Source organism: Pelophylax lessonae (genome assembly GCF_965119305.1).
Source record: "Pelophylax lessonae genome assembly, chromosome: 6".
Lineage (NCBI taxonomy): Eukaryota > Metazoa > Chordata > Amphibia > Anura > Ranidae > Pelophylax > Pelophylax lessonae.
In genome coordinates this window covers 217,658,572-217,678,116 of record NC_138773.1, presented here as the reverse complement: position 1 = coordinate 217,678,116, position 19,545 = coordinate 217,658,572, and the positions used below count along the sequence as shown (strand labels likewise).

Below are 19,545 nucleotides of genomic sequence, written 5' to 3'. Positions count from 1 at the left end.
CATCCTGAGGGCTGGAAAAGTAGGAGTGGGGAGCTGAACCCAGAGGTCCAGAGGAGCTGACTGAGAGGGGAGATACTGGGGGATCTGTCTTTGCAGAACAGTGAGTACAGAAACTCGTGTCAATGGGGCCTGACCTGAGGGGGACCACCCCTGCTTTTAGGATAGTCAGTGGACGGGTGTCAGTGGGAAGAGGATGCTAGTGAGAGTGTCCTGAAGATAGATTATCGTCCATCAAGTCGTCTTGTTAGAGAGCAAAGAGAACAAAAGACTTAACCCCATTCACCCTAGTGGCAGTGTGGATTAACAGCCTGGCTGTTCCATATCTGTGGAGTTTTGAAGATAGAAGTTCTCAAACAATGTGAATAGGTCAATTGGAGTATCCCACTATTCCCTTTCTCCTAACACCCCTAGACTGTTCATTTATGTGACAAGCTATTGGGAACAAGGAGAGATTCAGAAACTCGTTCAAGTAAAGATGTGCTGGTAACCAGGGGAGCCTGCAAATTCAACATCCAGCAGTCCCTGCGGGGGCAGTGCTACATTGGTTAGCTCAATATAGATGTAATGTAATATGGCATATTATTCCAATCTGATACCAGTCCCCTTTTCCCTCTGTTTTTATATGCCAGTCCATCCATGTTGTATTGGCAAGCCAACTGTATTCTCATATTTACAATACATCTGACATACATGCTGGCATGCACACACATATCACAATGTACATACTCTGAATTTACTAACAAGTGTGGCTTGCTATGGAATATAAATGGAATATAAACTTCAAAGTCTGAATATACAGAATCTAATTGATGGCTTTTACTAAAATAACAATGCCACTTTTCTATAATGTTTTTGGATCCATCTGACTGGTATTATGTATTTTACATGTGTACATTATGTTCGAACAAAACCACAAAAAGTGCATACTGATAACAATAACCACTTAAGGACCAAGCCTATTTCTGAAACATGTTGTTTAAAATCAGTATTTTTTGCTAGAAAATTACTTAGAACCCCCAAACATTATATATTTTTTAGAAAAGACTCTGGAGAATAAAATGGCAGTCTTGGAAATATTGTTTGTTATACGGTATTTGCGTAGCGGTCTATCAAACGCAATTTTTTGGGAGAAAACACACTTCACTGAATTTAAAAAAATAATAAACATTAAAGTTAGCCCAATTTTTTGTATAATGTGAAAGATCATGTCAGACCGACTAAATAGATACCTAACATGTTACAGTTTAAAGCTTGCTGCATATTGTGCTCCCAGCACAGAGTAAGGCTCTCACTGGGAACCCCAGGTCCTGCACTAATGGTCAGGACCTGGGACTCCCAGTTTCTTGGTCTTCTGATCACTGTGATAGCCTCTGATTGGCTATCACATCGGTCACTGTGCAGCCGCCCATGTGTATTCTTTCTCTCTGAATGGAGGGAGAGATGGAGGGAGAGATTCATTACATCTCATTACATCTCTCTCTCCTTGCAGAGAAAAAGAAGTAAATGAAGAACAGTGTGTTTGGGTCACGTAAGGGTTAAAGGTCAAGGTCAGGGTCACAATTTTGGGTCAAAGGTGACCAGTATATTTTGGGCAGTATTTAAAAAACAAAAAACTAAAAAAAAACCCATTTTTTTCAATTAGTATTAATGTCAGTTAGTGTCAGTGTCATTATGTTTTAGGTAGGATAAAAACAAAATTGTTTCTAGGCTGTACTAGGGGTACAAACAACAGCTAACATTCACATATTTTTACCTTAATGCAGGCAATGCATTAAAGTAGTTGTGAACCTCAGATTTGGAATCTAAGCAAAGCACATATCTCTATAGTATTTATTTATTTTAATATCACTTTCCAGAGCTCTAAGTGTTATTTCTCTCTGGTGCTTCGTTCCTCTGTTATCTGCATGAGTCACTTCTGAGAAGTTTTCCCGACACATGAGATAAATTTGTGTCGGGGGGGCTCAGCATGCAGCTTGCAGCAATATTAAATATGCTACCAACATTCCTGTGTGCTGCACAGGTGTGCACAGCCTATTGCATTAGGGTGTGCACCCCAAACCTTAAACACATATGTGTGTGTGTGTGCATGTGTATATATAATGACAGTGTCAGTAGAGCAGTGGAAGGTGTCATTAGGGCAGAAATTGGTGTCAGTAGGGCAGTGGGCGATGTCAATAGTTTTTTTTTTTTTAATTTTATTTTATACAATTGTTTTTTTTTCTATTAAAATATTAATTTTAGAATTCAGGAGCCCCATTAGGGTGCTTTGGTGAAATATTAGGGGTCTAAACAAGGAGAATCTGCGCCATGCAGGGGGATTAGGGTGTGCCCAGACACACTTGGCACACCCTGTGCACACACCTATCGTGTGCTGTAAATTGTCTCCAGCATTGCTCCTGTTTCTTCTTGCTGGAGGCTGTCATTTTGCTAAAGTCGATATCCCCTGAACAGCAATAAGTTATAAAGTGGAACTAAACTCCTCCATTTAATGGTTTTAAAAAACAGCTACATTTCTGGAATGCTGGTATTGCTAACTGACACATTTACTTATGGCCTCAATCAAACTGTCGAACCATCAAATGGCTGGTATCCTATCTGATCACATGTGCAGCACCTGTAGCAGTTGCAGATCAAACAGAAGCAGCGTCCTTGGCTGTAAAGGATAGAAGGGTTTAATTCCACTTTCAAGCTGTCAGCAGATCAGCCTCTACAGATTCAGCAGTGCCCAAAAATGCTTAAAAATAGAGAGCAACTGAGCATGTGCAGAGCAGGGCCAGGCAGTGTATTACTGAATATTAAACAGTATAGACACTCATTTTTAATGTTTTACATAGCTATACCTGCAAAATGGGCCAGCCTAAAGTCATCTAGTAGGACTTAATTTTCTAAATAAAGTTTAATTTTAAGGTAAAAAAAAAAAAAAGTTTAGACTTTGGAAACACTTCAAAGGTGACTGAAAAAATAAAAATGTTATTACTATTATTGTTTTTTTTTTGTTATTCTGTTTCAGAATTTATATAGCGACAACACTTTGCACAGAGCTTTACAAAATAAAGTCAGGCAGTATAGTTACAATATGATTTAATACAGGAAGGTAAGGAGGGCCCTGCTTGTGAAATCTTACAATTTAAAGGGAGTGGAAAGTCATACAAAAGGGAATACCTGTGAGGGATGAGCTGTTGGAGAAAATATAACTATAATTTTTTTAGGTGGAGGTAGAATAGGCTTCCCTGAAAAGATGAGTTTTCAAGGATCACCTTACTGTGTGGACCTATTGGGGTAGGGAGTTCCATGAGGTGAGCATGGGGCAATGGAGCTAGACATCAAAAAGGCTATACCAGTTTTTTACCCTTGACCCTTGAGTACGAGTACCGATACTTTTGGTCAAGTACTCGCCTATACTAAGTACTGATGCCTATGCGGTGCGATTTGAAGCCTTAAAAAAAAATGGGTTCAAATCACACTGCAAAGAATCGCATGCGATTTGAATAGGAATGCGGTGCGATTCCTATCCAAATTGCATGCAGTTTTCCCCACCGCTCCTGTGTGAACCCAGTATAGAAAGACAGGGAAGAACCATTCAAGTGCAGCAATACTTCCTTCCTACATCTTCTCCAGTCCTGTAAGCACCACAAACAACCATGGTTTTCCATCATTGATAGAACAGAGACACTATGACTATGCAGGTTTGGATTTGACATGGGAGATATGTACTTTTAACATGTGAGTTGCTTTGTCACTGAATGGGCAACACAACAGTAAAAAAGCTCCTGGGAGGTGGAAAACTGATCCATGCATGTGGGCTACACGGCTTTATCCAGGCAGATGGCACATTATGACCATGCTGGCACCACCAGCCCCATTCCCTGCCGTGCCAGGCTAGCCCTACTACCAAGGAACTGGAGAAGGGGGTACAGCTGGCGAAGTGGGGTGTAAAATGTCTGACATGGAGCAAGGGGGAGGGGGCAGGCTGACATGTAACAGAAGAGATCAAGTCTTGATTACACAGGGAGGGAGATCACCAGGGCTCAATTTGGGCCCAGAAGAAGCCCAGAAGATGGCACCTCAGCTCTCTTAAGTGCTCCCTTCCCTACTCGCCAACTTCAGTACCCCCACATCTACTTGTGTTACCCCCCCTTTGCCAAACCCCACCCCCTCAGACAACACTCCCCTCCACCAGATCTCCACCACCCCAACCAGGGTGCACATACTGTGTGTTACCAACTGGGGTAGTTGCTTCCTGCTGCTGGGTCGTCCAGGGACAATGCAGTGTCCGGTAGAGGGGGGAGTAGAGGAACGGCAGCCCAGGGGTGGCCATCTTGAGCCGATCTTCAGCATTGTCAGTGCAGGCACTGCTCTCATCACCATCCCCCACCACCTCTCCAGTCCAGCTACAGGTGGGAGATCCCCTCCTTCCCTCTTTTCCAGACCAGACTGCTCCCGCCTCTTTTTTTGCTTGGATCCGGGGGCTGATTAAACCCTCCTCAGTGCCCTGTGTGCCGCCTGAGCCGCCCCCTATTCCTGAACGCGCTGCTGCCTGTGCGACTGCCTCTCCCGGGCTGATGGGGCACTTCGCTCACTAGAGCCTCCCATTGGAAAATGTCACCCTCTGGCAGGTATCTTCCACATACCCATAGCGTTGTCACCAAATGCAATTCGGACAGGAATCACAGGGCATTCCTGTTCAAATCGTATGCGATTCTTTGCAGTGCGACTTGCACCCATTCATTTTGTATGGACGCAAATCGCACCACAAAGTATCAGTTTCAGGTATGGGACCAGTTTCACGAGTTAAACTATTTACAAGAAGGCAGGAGTAAAATCACATATAAAACAATCAATCACATGCAGACACCCCAGCAGGTGTGATAAAGTCACCACTGTAGCCTCTTCCCTTTATATGTTATTGTTAAGATTTTAAACTTTATTTGCTGGGTGATCTGAGGCCAATGAAAGGATTGGCAGAGAGGGTGCTGGCCACTGGGCGGTTGGTAAGTTGGGTAATTCTGGCAGCAGCATTTATGATTAGGGTTGAGCGAACACGGACTGTATTATTCGTGTTCGTACCGAATAATTGGATTTTTGTTACCCGAACACGGATCCGAAAACTTTACTGTATGTTCGGGTAAAAATCCGTGTTCGGTCATTTTATTTCCGGGTTTGTATGTATTGGCGCGCTTTTCATGGCGGGCTTTCAACAGCCAATCAACAAGCGTTTAACTGGTGTGCCTTAAGCCATCCCAGCCATGCCTACAAATGTATTAGTAGCTGTGATTGGCCATCTGAAGCATGTGACCAAGTCTTTATAAGTTCGAGACCGAGCGCTGCTGCGTCATTATGCTGTAGTACAGGGACAGAGCACACATCATATGTGCTGGCTGCTGACTAGGGACAGACAGGCAAAAAATCATATTGTGTCCGAAATAGAAATGAGGGACAGGTCGGAGTATAGGCATTTTAGGGCGAGGCTGGAGATATTTAGGGTCAGTGTTCTACAATCGATTTTGCTGTGTGGGGGGGGGGGGGTTTGCAGTGCCGGCAGTGACCGATCTTATCAATCCTTTTAGGGAGAGGCTGGAGATATTTAGGGTCAGTGTTCTACTACAATCGATTTTGCAGTGTGGGGGGGGTTTGCAGTGCCGGCAGTGACCGATCTTATCGATCCTTTTAGGGAGAGTCTGGAGATAGGCAGGTGTCAGTGGTCCACATCGATTTTGCTGTGTGTGGGGTGGTGTGAACACAATCTTTTTGCCCACTGAGGAGGAGGGAGAAAAAAGTATTTTTTATCAGTCAGTTGTGTGCAGCGTTTTTCCTTCAATGCTGCTGTGCTGACTGTGATAATACACTGCTGTGTTCACACATGTGCTATTATTGAGTGATTTCAAAAGTTTTACACTTTTTTCTATTCCACTATTCAATATACACCCTTGGGTTAAAAAAATTAAATTGTGGCATAGTCTGTACTAATCTAGTTAAAAATTACAAACTTAGCGTTTGCCCGGGATGTGAGTCTGAGCGGACGTGCGGCTGCAGAGCTCCGTGGTCATCCGTACTAATCCTTTCATTTTAGGGCGATTCTGTCCTCACAAGTTGGCTGGCCGGCTTGCCCTGCTCCCCTGGACTGTCCTGATCCCGCTGCCATGTCGACCAAGCCAAAGGGTAAGCTGCCCAAGGACCCAAAGCCTCAGCGCCCGGGAAAAGGTCGGGTCACGTGTCCTCCAGTCACCAGCAGCATCCAGGCAGGCCGCAGCTCCGGGGTTTCGGCGGGGATGTCCTCCCCCCCTGGCTCGCAGCCGTCGGGCTCGCGTACACCGGAGCGGAGCTCTCCTGCGCCAGCGGAGGTGGCGGTGGAAGCGGCGGCGATCACTGCGCCCATCCTCGCGGCCATTGAAGGCTGCAAAGCGTCCCTCATGCTCCACATAGACAGTGTGGCCTCAGAATGTACTCTGATAGGCCACGATCTGGACAAGATCAGGGGCAGGATGACGGAGGCTGAAGACCGGATAGGTGAGGTGGAGGACCGTCAGGGATCCCATTCGGCCCAGCTAGCGGACCTACAGGCCTTGGTCGCCGCGCTCACCAGTAAGGTGGATGACGCTGAGAACAGGCAGCGCCGCAATAACGTCCGCGTGGTGGGCTTGCCGGAGGGTGCGGAGGGCGACCACCCTGAAACCTTTGCTGAAAGCTTCTTCAAATCCCTGCTACACCTACACAACCTTCCAGCTACCTACGTGGTCGAACGGGCACACCGGGTGCCCACTGGCAAGCGCCCCTCGTGGGCTCCCCCCAGGCCGTTCCTGGTCCGGATGCTGAATTACCGGGACCGGGATATGATCCTTGCTGCGGCAAGGAAGCAAGAGGAGCTACCCTACGAGAACACAAGAGTGATGTTATTTCCAGACTTTTCTGCTGAGGTACAGAGACGCCGCAGATCCTTCAACGAGGTGAGACGTCGCCTGAGGGAGAAGAATATCAAATACAGTATGCTGTATCCCAGTCGGCTGCGAGTGGCCCATCAGGGCACGGTGAGATTCTTCGAGACCCCTCCAGATGCCAGCGATTGGATTGACACCTTGGGTGCTGCTGCCTGATTGTCACGGACTCCCTGTGTCCCTTTGGCTGTATGCTGTCCTGGATTTGTAAGTGGATTTCTGCACTGACTCCTGGCCTGTTTGCCTCTTTTACTCCCACTCCTGCTCCCCTTTTGCTCCTACTCTGCCTCCCCTGGCTGCGTTTATCAGAACCCTTGAACCTTCCTCCCCACGGCAGATGCTTACCCTACATCCTCCTTTGGCCCTTATGTCCCCTTTGCTCACCACGGAGTTCGGGTGGACTGTACTGTTTTTTTTTTTTCTTTCTTTCCCCCTCCGTTTATTTTTGCTTCTTTTTTTTTGTTTTTTGGAAGACTCCCTACATTGTGCTACTCGCCGGCCCTGTTGGTGGCGAGCGGACCACTTTTTGGACAGACTGTAGCGGTAGGCCCAGACGGTCTGTCGGCCGGTGTCTAACCGTTTTTTTTCTCTCAGTTTTGGGTTCAAACTGTCCCTAGGCTCTCCCCCTATGTTTTTGGGGGTACCGGGGTACAGTAGGGTATACACTATGTCTTTGGGGTATTGTGCACTCCCTCCAGGAGTGCTTACTTTGTCTGTTTGTGTTTTTGTTAGGTGCACGGGTTTGCTCTGTCTTGCTGCTCCCCAGGAGGATATCTCTATGAGTGGTTCTTCTGGGGTGTTCATTCTTGTAACCTTCCAGGATGGCATCACGTAAACCACCTACCTTCTCCGTGTTATCCTGGAACGTACGGGGTCTCAACTCCAAATTTAAGCGGGCATTGCTCTTTCAGTATGTGCAGCGTTACAGCCCCTCCATACTGATTCTGCAAGAAACCCACCTGGTGGGCAGCAAGCTCCTATCTCTTAAAAAACCGTGGGTACAGAGGACCTTCCACGCCTCCTACTCTACTTATGCCAGAGGTGTTTCCATACTGATTCACAAGTCATTGCCATGTGTGGTGGAGGCGGTACACACTGACCCCTCCGGTAGATATGTTATATTGGTGCTCTCTATGTGGCAGCAGAGGTATGTGGTGGCGGGCATTTATGTGCCCCCGCCGTTCAAGGCCGAGGTTCTATACACCGTCCTGGAGAGGGTCTCCAATTATTGTCCGGCCAAGCTGCTTCTCCTGGGGGACTTCAACGCCATCCTCTCCCCGGATCTTGATAGGCCCACGCCTCCCAAGGCTTTCTCCGGGGACCTTCTTCACTGGTCCTCGGCCGCCGGGCTACAGGAGGTTTGGCGTTGGAAACACCCCCAGGAGAAGGTTTACTCCTGTTTCTCCGCTACCCACAAGACGTCCTTCGCTAACCCGCACATGTTGTCTGATGTGGAGGATGTCTCCTACCTCCCCAGTGGCTTGTCGGACCATAGTCCCCTGCAGGTCGTCACCCGCTCAGGCTGCGATCGCAGCAGTGCCATGTGGCGCCTTGGTGCCCAGTGGGTGGACCAGCCGGAGATTGTGGCTCAGACTCCGTCTGTGATCAGAGACTATTGGGACATTAATGCAGGTACGTCCTCTCCCGGACTGGTGTGGGACGCTTTTAAGGCGGTTACTAGAGGCCACTACATTTCGGCTATTAAAGCCGTCCGAATTCAACAGACGGCTGAGGTGTCTGTCTTGGCCGATATATTCGGGACCCCTCGCCTGCTAACTTCGAGGAGATGCAGTCGAGCAAGAGGGACTTACATCTCCACCTGACTGAGGTCACCAGGCTGTCCATGTACCAATCTAAACAAAGGTTCTTTGAACACGGAGATCGGAACGGGAAACTGTTGGCAGTTATGTCTCATCATGATGCCCCCCTCACCCTGGTTCCGGAGCTCACTTCTCCTGCTGGGGAGGCGATCACATCCCCGGAGGGGATCTTGGGGCTCTTTGGGGACTTCTACTCCCAACTATATGCTACTACCTTGCCCGCTGACCTCCGGCCGGAGGATCTGCAGCAGCTCCTGGATCCGGTTGCCCTGGGTTGGTTGTCGGATGCTGAGCACAGTGGAGGAGGTGGAGATTGTGATCCGCTCTATACCTGGAGGCAGACAATCCCCCTCATTCCTGCTGTCCAGAGGTACGCGGCAGGGCTGTCCTCTTTCTCCGGCCCTTTTCGCCATTGCCATGGAGCCCTTGGCTGAGGCGCTCCGGACCTCGCCGGAGGTTCGGGGGCTTCGGGTGGCGTGGTTGGAGGAGAGGGTGGCGCTGTACGCGAACGACCTCCTGTTATTTTTGCATGATGCGGGTCCCTCTGGACGGGGGGCTCTGGACATCCTGGACGGTTTCTCCAGGGTGACGGGTCTGAGGGTGAATTGGTCCAAATCCCAATTGCTTGCGATCGATGGGGCGGCCAGGAGTGCTGCCCCGTCGGATCTCTCGCTACAGTGGGTTGACAGCATTATGTATTCGGGGGTGAGGGTGTCTAAGGATCCCACAGAATTTATATCCCTTAACCTAGACCCGGTGATGAGTGATGTTCGGGCCAGGCTGAAGGCATGGGAGAACCTTCCCCTCTCCTTATTGGGCAGAGTGAATCTGGTAAAAATGAAGATCCTCCCTAAATTGACCTATCTCTTTCGCCACTCGCCCCAATGGATCCCCAGATCCCTCTTCACAAGTTTGAATAAACTCTTCTCCTCCTTTTTGTGGGGCTCTCGCCCCCCCCCGTTATAAGTTTTCCACGCTGATGAGACCTCAGTCCCAGGGGGACCTAGCCTTCCCGGACTGTCATAAATATTTTCTGGCCTCCCAGTTGGTTTCCGCGGTATGGTGGCTGTCTCCTGATGCCTCCAACTCCGCAGTGGTGACGGAGGCAGCGGTGTTGGGGTCTATGGAGGCGCTATCGCATCTGCTGTTCCGGGGCCCTAAGGCTCCGTATCCCTTGACTTCTTCCATGCGGACGACGCTCAGGGCCTGGCGCCAGGGCCTGGCGCTGGAGGCATACCCGAACACGCGGTCTCCCCCAACACGCCACTGTGGATCAACCCTACCCTGCCCCATTTGTACTCCCTCCCCGACCCAGCAGCCTGGACCAAATTTGGCATAAAGGTAATTTCTGATCTGTCCTCGGACCTCTCCCTCCCTACGTTTGATCAACTTCTAGCTTCTCAGGGGGTGCCCCCGTCCCACCTGTTCCGATATCTCCAGTTGTCCCATGCTTTCAGGGCCCAGTTCCCGGGAGGGGGGGTGGGGGTGGTGCAGTCGGACCTGGAGCGGTTTGACTGCTCCGCCCGTGCCGCCTCGGTCCTGCACGCCCATCTCCTTCGTGTGTTCTCTCCGGAGCTCTCGGGTCTCCGAGTTCGTGGACTCGGGATGTCCCGGACATGGACGCGGAGGACTGGCAGCAGGTGTGGGACTCCCCCTTTAAGATCCTGGTCTCTCTTAGGGACCGTATGGTGCAGTATAAGATCGCCCACCGGGCAGACCTCAACCCTCATCGCCTGCATAAGATACATGGGTCCCACTCCCCGGAGTGCTGGCGGTATGGCCACACTCCCGGGGACTTCATCCACATTTTCTGGACCTGCCCGGATCTGTCTGATTACTGGTCGCGGGTCTTTGCGGCTGCAAACGGAGAGTTGCAGGTTTCAATAGACCCCTTGCCCAAAACAGCCCTATTGGGCCTCCTGGATGATCTACTCCCTAGGGTGGCGGACCGAACTCTCATGGGTCTCCTTTTTTTTGCCAGGAAAAATATAGTGCTTCATTGGAGACAGCGGTCCATCCCCCCCCCCCCCCCGCGCTTCAGCGGTGGAGGGCACTGGTGGACTCGGTGATCCCGCTGTACAAGGACACGTACTTCCACAGGAGATGCCCCAAGAAACATGACAGGGTTTGGGCCAAATGGTTGGCGGACTCTTCCATATCGCTGCTTGCCTCCTGTCTGGGTGGGGGTGGCCCGGGGGTTCCATAACCACTGTGTGGGGGCTGGTCGAGATGCTGCCCGAGATGTACTGTATGTCATATGATGTATACAGCTGGTTGTTGTATTTCTTGAAGCCAAAGTCATTATGCCCCTGCGTGGGCTCACTTTTCCCCCTTTTTTTCTATATGCTTGCCTCACTGATGATCATGTGTTGCAAGTTTGACAAGTGAACCTTTTTGCACCTATTGTTTGTGTGTTGTTGTATTTCTCTGTTTGAAATAATAAAAAGATTTTCAAAAAAAAAAATTACAAACTTAAAAGGGGAATTTTTTTTCCCCTCCATAGCCTGCAGCAGAGCTGACTGATATAAGACACTGCTGTTCACATGTGCTATTGATAAATCACCAATTTTATATCATATTTTCTATTCCGCTATTCAATCTACACCTTTGGGTATAAACAATTAAATTGCGGGATAGTCAGTGTCGGTACGTGTGAGATACACCTTTCCAATTTTTGGGGCGCATCTCATACTGCCGAGGATTTGAGGGTGCTGCCTGTTCCGAACTCCTCCTACTCCTCATCCTGCCTTTGGGGGTACAAAAAATAGTAATTTGGGCCTAGTCTGGGTCTCTACGTGTGAGATACATACACCTTTTGATATCATATTTTCTATTCCGCTATTCAATCTAAACCTTTGGGTATAAACAATTAAATTGCGGGATAATCTGTGTCGGTACGTGTGAGATACACCTTTCCAATTTTTGGGGCGCATCTCATACTGCCGAGGATTTGAGGGTGCTGCCTGTTCCGAACTCCTCCTACTCCTCATCCTGCCTTTGGGGGTACAAAAAATAGTAATTTGGGCCTAGTCTGGGTCTCTACGTGTGAGATACATCCACCTTTTGATATCATATTTTCTATTCCGCTATTCAATCTACACCTTTGGGTATAAACAATTAAATTGCGGGATAGTCTGTGTCGGTACGTGTGAGATACACCTTTCCAATTTTCGGGGCGCATCTCATACTGCCGAGGATTTGAGGGTGCTTCAGTCTGCCTCCTGCCTGTTCCGAACTCCTCCTACTCCTCATCCTGCCTTTGGAGGTACAAAAAATAGTAATCTGGGCCTAGTCTGGTTATGTACGTGTGAGATACATACACCTTTTTTTGATAATATTTTCTATTCCGCTATTTAATCTACACCTTTGGGTAAAAACAATTAAATTGCGGGATAGTCTGTGTCGGTACGTGTGCGATACACCTTTCCAATTTTTGGGGCACATCTCATACTGCCGAGGATTTGAGGGTGCTTCAGTCTGCCTCCTGCCTGTTCCGAACTCCTCCTACTCCTCATCCTGCCTTTGGGGGTACAAAAAATAGTAATCGGGGCCTAGTCTGGTTCTGTACGTGTGAGATACATACACTTTTTTTTGATAATATTTTCTATTCCGCTATTTAATCTACACCTTTGGGTAAAAACAATTAAATTGCGGGATACTCTGTGTCGGTACGTGTGAGATACACCTTTCCAATTTTTGGGGCGCATCTCATACTGCCGAGGATTTGAGGGTGCTTCAGTCTGCCTCCTGCCTGTTCTGAACTCCTCCTACTCCTCATCCTGCCTTTGGGGGTACAAAAAATAGTAATCTGGGCCTAGTCTGGTTCTGTACGTATGAGATACATACACCTTTTTTTGATAATATTTTCTATTCCGCTATTTAATCTACACCTTTGGGTAAAAACAATTAAATTGCGGGATAGTCTGTGTCGGTACGTGTGAGATACATACACCTTTTGATATCATATTTTCTATTCCGCTATTCAATCTACACCTTTGGGTAAAAACAATTAAATTGCGGGATAGTCTGTGTTGGTACGTGTGAGATACACCTTTCCAATTTTTGGGGCGCATCTCATACTGCCGAGGATTTGAGGGTGCTTCAGTCTGCCTCCTGCCTGTTCCGAACTCCTCCTACTCCTTATCCTGCCTTTGGGGGTACAAAAAATAGTAAGGCCTAGTTTGTGTTTGTACGTGTGAGATACACCGTTTTGTAAAATTTTTCCTATTCCGCTATTCAATATACACCCTGTTTGAGTGTAAAAAATGAAATTGCGGGATAGTCTGTATCGGTACATGTGAGATACTTCTTTTTAAATTTGTTTGGCGCATCTCCTTCCACCGCCGAGGATTGCAGGGCGCTTCAGTTTGCCTCCTGTTCCGAACTCCTCCTACTCCTCTTCCTCATCCTCCCTTTAGGGTACAAAAAATTTTAATCGGGGCCTAGTCTCTGTTTGTACGTATGAGATACACCGTTTTTTATCCTTTTTCCTATTCCGCTATTCAATATACACCCTTTTGGGGTAAAAAAAATTAAATTGCGGCATAGTTTGCATATTTGACTGTGACATACACCCGTGCGATACTGTTGTTGTTTTGTTCCGCTATTCAATAAACACCTTTCTAGGGCAAGATCATAAATTACAGAAATATGAGGAGACCGCCAAATAGGGGCCGTGGCCTGGGTCGTGGTGCTGCTGGTAGAGCTCCTGTTGCAAGGAGAGGACGTGGTCGATCTGTGCCAGCTACACGCACAAGTGAAACACCTTCCTCAAGTGTGAGTAGGCGACAGAACCTGCAGCAGTATTTGGTAGGGCATCATACGCCTCTAGAAGTGATGAGGCCAGAACAAGTAGAGGCGATAGTAGATTGGTTTGCTGCTGACAGTGCCTCCAGTTCCTTCACATTGTCTCCCACCCAGTCTACTGCAGAAAGGTCAGAGTTGGCACCTGCAGCCAATGTCCAACCGTCTTTCACCTCACCCCCTTGCAAATCAGGCAAGCAGTCTGAGCCCCAAGTCATACAGCAGTCTCTTCTTCTTTTTGAGGACTCTGTCAGCAGGGTTTCCCAGGGCCATCCACCTAGCCCTGCCCCAGAAGGGGAAGAGATTGAGTGCAGGGATGCCCAACCACTTATTTCTCAAGATGAGTACATGCAAGGACCATCGCAGCACGTCTCCGATGATGACGAAACGCAGGTGCCAACTGCTGCGGCGTTCAGAATTGTGGAGACCGACAAGGAGGGCAGGGGTGAAGACTGGGTGGAAGATGATGTGGAGGATGATGAGGTACTCGACCCCACATGGAATGAAGGTCATGCAGGTGACCTGAGTAGTTTGGAGGAAGAGGCGGTGGTCGCACAGAGCCACCAGCACAGCAGAAGAGGGAGCAGGGTGCAGAAGCGAAGCGGCCGTGCCCTAGATACTACGCCTGCTACTGCCAAACGCAGCAAGGGAACGAGCGCAGCAAAGCCAGCTCAAAGGAGTTCTCTAGCGTGGAAGTTCTTCAGAAAATGTGCTGATGACAGAACACGAGTGGTTTGCACCCTGTGCAATCAGAGCCTGAAGCCAGGCATAAACCTTCTCAACCTTTGCACAACCTGCATGATCAGGCATCTAAGTGCAAAGCACGAGCTGCAGTGGAGTAGACACCTTCAAAACCAAGAAACGTCTCTGGCTTATCCTGCTTCCTCTTCTGCTGCAGTCTCGGCCTCTCCATCCACATCTGTAGTGATACCGGCACCTGCCACCCCGCAAACAGACGATCTGTCAGCAACACCACCACCTGGGTCACCAACCATCTCCACAATGTCCCGTGGAAGTGTTCAGCTTTCCATCTCCCAAACACTTGAGAGGAAGAGGAAGTACCCCCCTACCCACCCGCGATCCCTGGCCCTGAATGCCAGCATTTCAAAATTCTTGGCCTTTGAAATGCTGTCATTCCGTCTGGTGGAGACGCACAGTTTTAAAAACCTTATGTCGGTGGCTGTCCCACAGTACGTCGTGCCGCCACTACTTTTCCAGGCAAGCCATCCCTTCCCTGCACAACCAAGTGGGGGAAAAAATCAGGTGTGCACTGCGCAACGCCATCTGTGGCAAGGTCCACCTAACTACCGATACGTGGACCAGTAAGCACAGTCAGGGGCGTTATATCTCCCTAACGGCACACTGGGTAAATGCAGTGGCGGATGGGCCTGAGGCGGATAGCAATTTGGCGCATGTCCTTCCACCACCGAGGATTGCAGGGCGCTTCAGTTTGCCTCCGGTTCCTAACTCCTCCTACTCCGCTTCCTCATCCTCTACCGCCTCCTCATCCGGTCAGCGTAACACCTTCACCACCAACTTCAGCATGGCCAGGGGTAAACGACAGCAGGCAGTTTTAAAACTTGCCTGTTTGGGGGAAAAACCACACACCGCGCAGGAGTTGTGGAGGAGCATGGAACAGCAGACAAATGAGTGGTTGCTGCCAGTGAGCCTCAAGCCCAGCCTGGTGGTGTGCGATAACGGGCGAAATCTCATAGCAGCTCTGGGCCTAGCCAGTTTGACGCACACCCCTTGCCTGGCGCATGTGCTGAATTTGGTGGTGCAGAGGTTCCTTTAAAATTATCCCAATATGTCAGAGCTTATGCAGAAAGTGCGGGCCGTCTGTGCGCACTTTCAGCGTTCTCACCCTGCTGCTGCTCGCCTGGCAGCGCTGCAGCGTAACTTCGGCCTTCCCGCTCACCGCCTCATATGTGACGTGCCCACAAGGTGGAACTCCACCTTGCACATGCTGGAAAGACTGTGCGAGCAGCAGCAGGCCATAGTGGAGTTTCAGCTGCAGCACGCACGCGTGAGTCGCTCTGCGGAACAGCACCACTTCACCACCAATAACTGGGCCTCCATGAGAGACCTGTGTGCCTTGTTGCGCTGTTTTGAGTACTCCACCAACATGGCCAGTGCCGATGACGCCGTTGTCAGCTTAACTATCCCACTTCTATGCCTCCTTGAAAAAACAATTCGGGCGATGATGGAAGAGGATGTGGCACAGGATGAGGAGGAGGAGGAGGATGAAGAGGTAACATTTCCAAGGCTTTCAGGGCAGTCATTCGCAAGGGGCTCCGAGGGTGGGTTCCTGCACCCACAAACGCCAGGGACACAATTGTCCAGCAGGGGCACAGTTCTGGAGGATGAGGAGGATGAGGAGGAGGAGATGGAGGAGGAGATGGAACTATGTTCACAGCAGGGTGGCACCCAGGCCAGCTCATGGCCATCACTGGTGCATGGCTGGGGGGATACAGAGGACACAGACGATACACCTCCCACAGCCTTTCGTTGCCTCTGGGCAGCCTGGCACACATGAGCGATTACATGCTGCAGTGTCTCCACAACGACCCACATTCTAACTTGTGCTGATTACTGGGTGGCCACGCTGCTGGATCCCCGTTACAAGGACAACGTACCATCCTTAATTCACTCACTGGAGCGCGATCGCAAGATGCGCGAGTACAAGCGCACGCTGGTAGACGCGATGCTGCTGGCATTCCCACCTGACAGCGGGGCCACAGTGGAATCACAAGGCAGAGGAGGAGGAGGAGGAAGAGGTCGCCAACGCAACCAGGGCACCGCCAGCACCTCAGAAGGCAGGGTTAGCATGGCCAAAATGTGGAAAAGCTTTGTCAGCACGCCACAACAAACAGCAGCACCAGCAGCTCATATGGAACGTCTTAGCAGGAGGCAGCATTTCACCAACATGGTGGAGCAGTATGTGTGCACATGCCTACATGTAGTGAATGACGGGTCTGCCCCCTTCAACTTCTGGGCCTCCAAATTGGGCACATGGCCTGAGCTTGCCCTTTACGCCTTGGAGGTGCTGGCGTGCCCTGCAGCCAGTGTATTATCTGAACGGGTATTTAGCACGGCTGGGGGCGTTATCACAGACAAGCGCAGCCGCCTGTCCAGAGACAATGTGGACAAGCTCACGTTCATTAAAATGAACCAGGCATGGATCCCACGGGACTTTTCCGTACCTTGTGCAGAATAGCGATGGATACCGACCTTACCCAGCCATTGTTCTATTTTTGCTCGTTCTCACTCTTTTGGGGTGTACCCTCATTTAAAATTTCTGGAAAAGAGCAGTGTTGGCTACCTCGTCCTCCTCCACCGCCGCTTCCACCTACACCGCCCATAGGTGTGCGCAGCCTATTGCATTAGGGTGTGCACCCCAAAGTTTAAATACACATGCATGTGTTTGCCTACATGTGCATGACCCCGATACATTACTCTCCCTGCTGGCAAAGTGAAATAGAAGTGTGTGGCACTTCTCTTATGGCAGAGCAGGTCCGATCGAGATCTATCCCATCTCCTCACTGGCAAACAGAGCGATAATGTGCCCTAGGTGATTAGGGTGTGCCCAGGCACATCCGGCACACCCTGTGCGCACGCCTATGACACCGCCACATCCACCACCCTCCTACTCCATATGGGCCTCGTCCTTCACAGATGAAGAACATTGTTTTATTTTTCTGTTTTTTTTTTGTTGTTTTAAGTTATTTCCCTATCCACATTTGTTTGCAGAGCACTTGTCATGCTCTTAACTACGTTTTGCTGCCATTTGCAGCACTCTTGCCCTTTCCTTTGGTGTTTTAGAGCCATTTTAGTGCCTGAAAGTTCGGGTCCCCATGGACTTCAATGGGGTTCGGTGTCCGGGTAAAGTTCGGAAAAAGTCCAGGACACGGACCCGGACTTTTTTTTCAAGTTCGGCCGAACCCGCCGAACACGGACATCCAGGTGCCGCTCAACTCTATTTATGATAGACTGAAGGGGGGATTTATAAAGGCAAGCCAACGGGAATGAATTTGTAGTAGTTGAGGTGAAAGATAACACGAGAGTGAATTAGAAGCTTGGTGGTGTTATTTCTTAAGAATGGGTGAATTTTTGGTTAAGGCGGCAGGATTTGGACTGTAAACAAAAATGTGATAGAGCTTTCTGTGCTGAGAGTTTCGCAGGAAAAATATCACTGCTGTGGCTATTACAATAACACCCATACCAATTATACAGTATATGCTGGTACCTGTGTAAAAGGTTTAAAATGATAAATACCTATGCATACACTGCTCCATCGTTAAAGTGTATGAGTATTTTTGATCTGCTTTTTTTGTGCATTTACATTTTATTGCTTGGTAAACCGTTGTTTCATTTTTCATTATCAGGCAAACCATTGACACGGGTATGCCTTAGTACACTTTATTAGAACAGAAGGCGCAACAGCAGCATTACTGGATGTTAAATGTACACACCAATTCACCAATTTGGACTGTGCCACACACATTGAACATTAGTGTATGGTTCAGGGATCGCGTTCACTGTGTGTAAGCCCATTATGCAAGAGCACTATATCGACTTATCCTCGCTCTTGTTCATTCCTTTTGCTAAATTAGGCAAAACGTTTAGGGACTTTATGATGTGCATTTATGTGTACCATTTGACACGTTCCTAATGGATTTGTACAGCACAAACAGAACAGACCTAGATGATGATGATGCCGTACAGCGTTCACTTTAACCCTACAGGAAATGCAGTCACTGTGCAGTTGGTGCAGTGCAGTAAGATAGCAATGGGACTGTATTCAGGAACAACTGTGTTTAAAATGGGTAGGGTTCCAGTAGACCTAAATTATAGCCTTCTGAATGGTACCAGCTAGGATTTTTGTTGGCCTGTCCTGAATATATCTGCAAGTAGCTTGTCACAGCTGCCTAAAAAATGTACATAGACCCAGAGATGCTGTGTATTTAATAAATCATGGAAGATTTTTTACTATTTTATTAATAACAGTTTTAGTTTAGAATGCGGCACATATTGCTTTAATAAGCTACAATGATATCAAGAGATAGAATTAAAGTAGAATAAATTCGAGAATTACATTTAATTTGCTAGAGCACTGTGAATTTTAAATATCTGTTTTTAAATAAAATACTTGATTTCACCTTATTTTACCCTTTGTGGCATCTCAGAGCTGCTGTCTATATGCGTGCATTTCAGCTGTGGCTGCAAGGCGTTCCCTTTTCTTCTTCTGATAAATATCATAGTGGATCATGCCTGTAATGTGTGTTAAAAAAGCCACTTGCATGGCCTTTCTCAACCTTTTCAACACAGAGGAACCCTTGAAAACGTTCTGGTATCAAGGGGCACCTGCTAAAACTGACCATCTCTACAACTCATTTATACATTAGTGTGATAGGAGAATAATGCTCCTTATACTTGTGGACATTGGAAAGAATTACCCCTTTACAGATAGCTAAAAAGATTAATAGTGTCAGTGGGAACTTGTCTGAGAGGCAGAAGCTGCTCATTGCTCAAGGAACCCCTAGCAACCTCTGAAAGAACCAAAGGACCCCATGGAACTCTAGTTGAGAAACCCTGCCCTATCAGAAGTCCATGTGACAGTGTGACAATACAGAAGTGCACTTGGGAGACAGGAATAGAGCACTGGCATACTATAACTGGGAGTTTATGAGCAAGGACCCTCATGGTAGGGTCACTAAATATTCATTTATTGAAAGCTGAAGATTTTAAAGTAATGAAAACAACATTGAAATTACAATTACATTTCAGCTCTAATATGAGATTTTAGTGATTGAGTTTAGGTATCCTTTAAAAGAATAATAAAAAAAAGCAGTGATCTTTTTGTCTAAACCAGGAAAATTTCAAGGTACAGTCATCCAAAATCCAGAAATCTGTTTACAGGATGAATTGGCATCAATATACTTCTAAGAATAGTCTTTAAAATGGAACTTCGCCTAGAAGGGGAAGTTCCA

General features: G+C 48.3%; 1 protein-coding gene across 1 annotated transcript in view; it reads right to left on the bottom strand.

The window, feature by feature from the left end:
• The window catches only part of LOC309558826 (uncharacterized protein), a 326,395-nt gene that overhangs the window by 102,742 nt on the left and 204,108 nt on the right, over window positions 1-19,545 (bottom strand). The gene's annotated exons all lie outside the window — the stretch shown is intronic.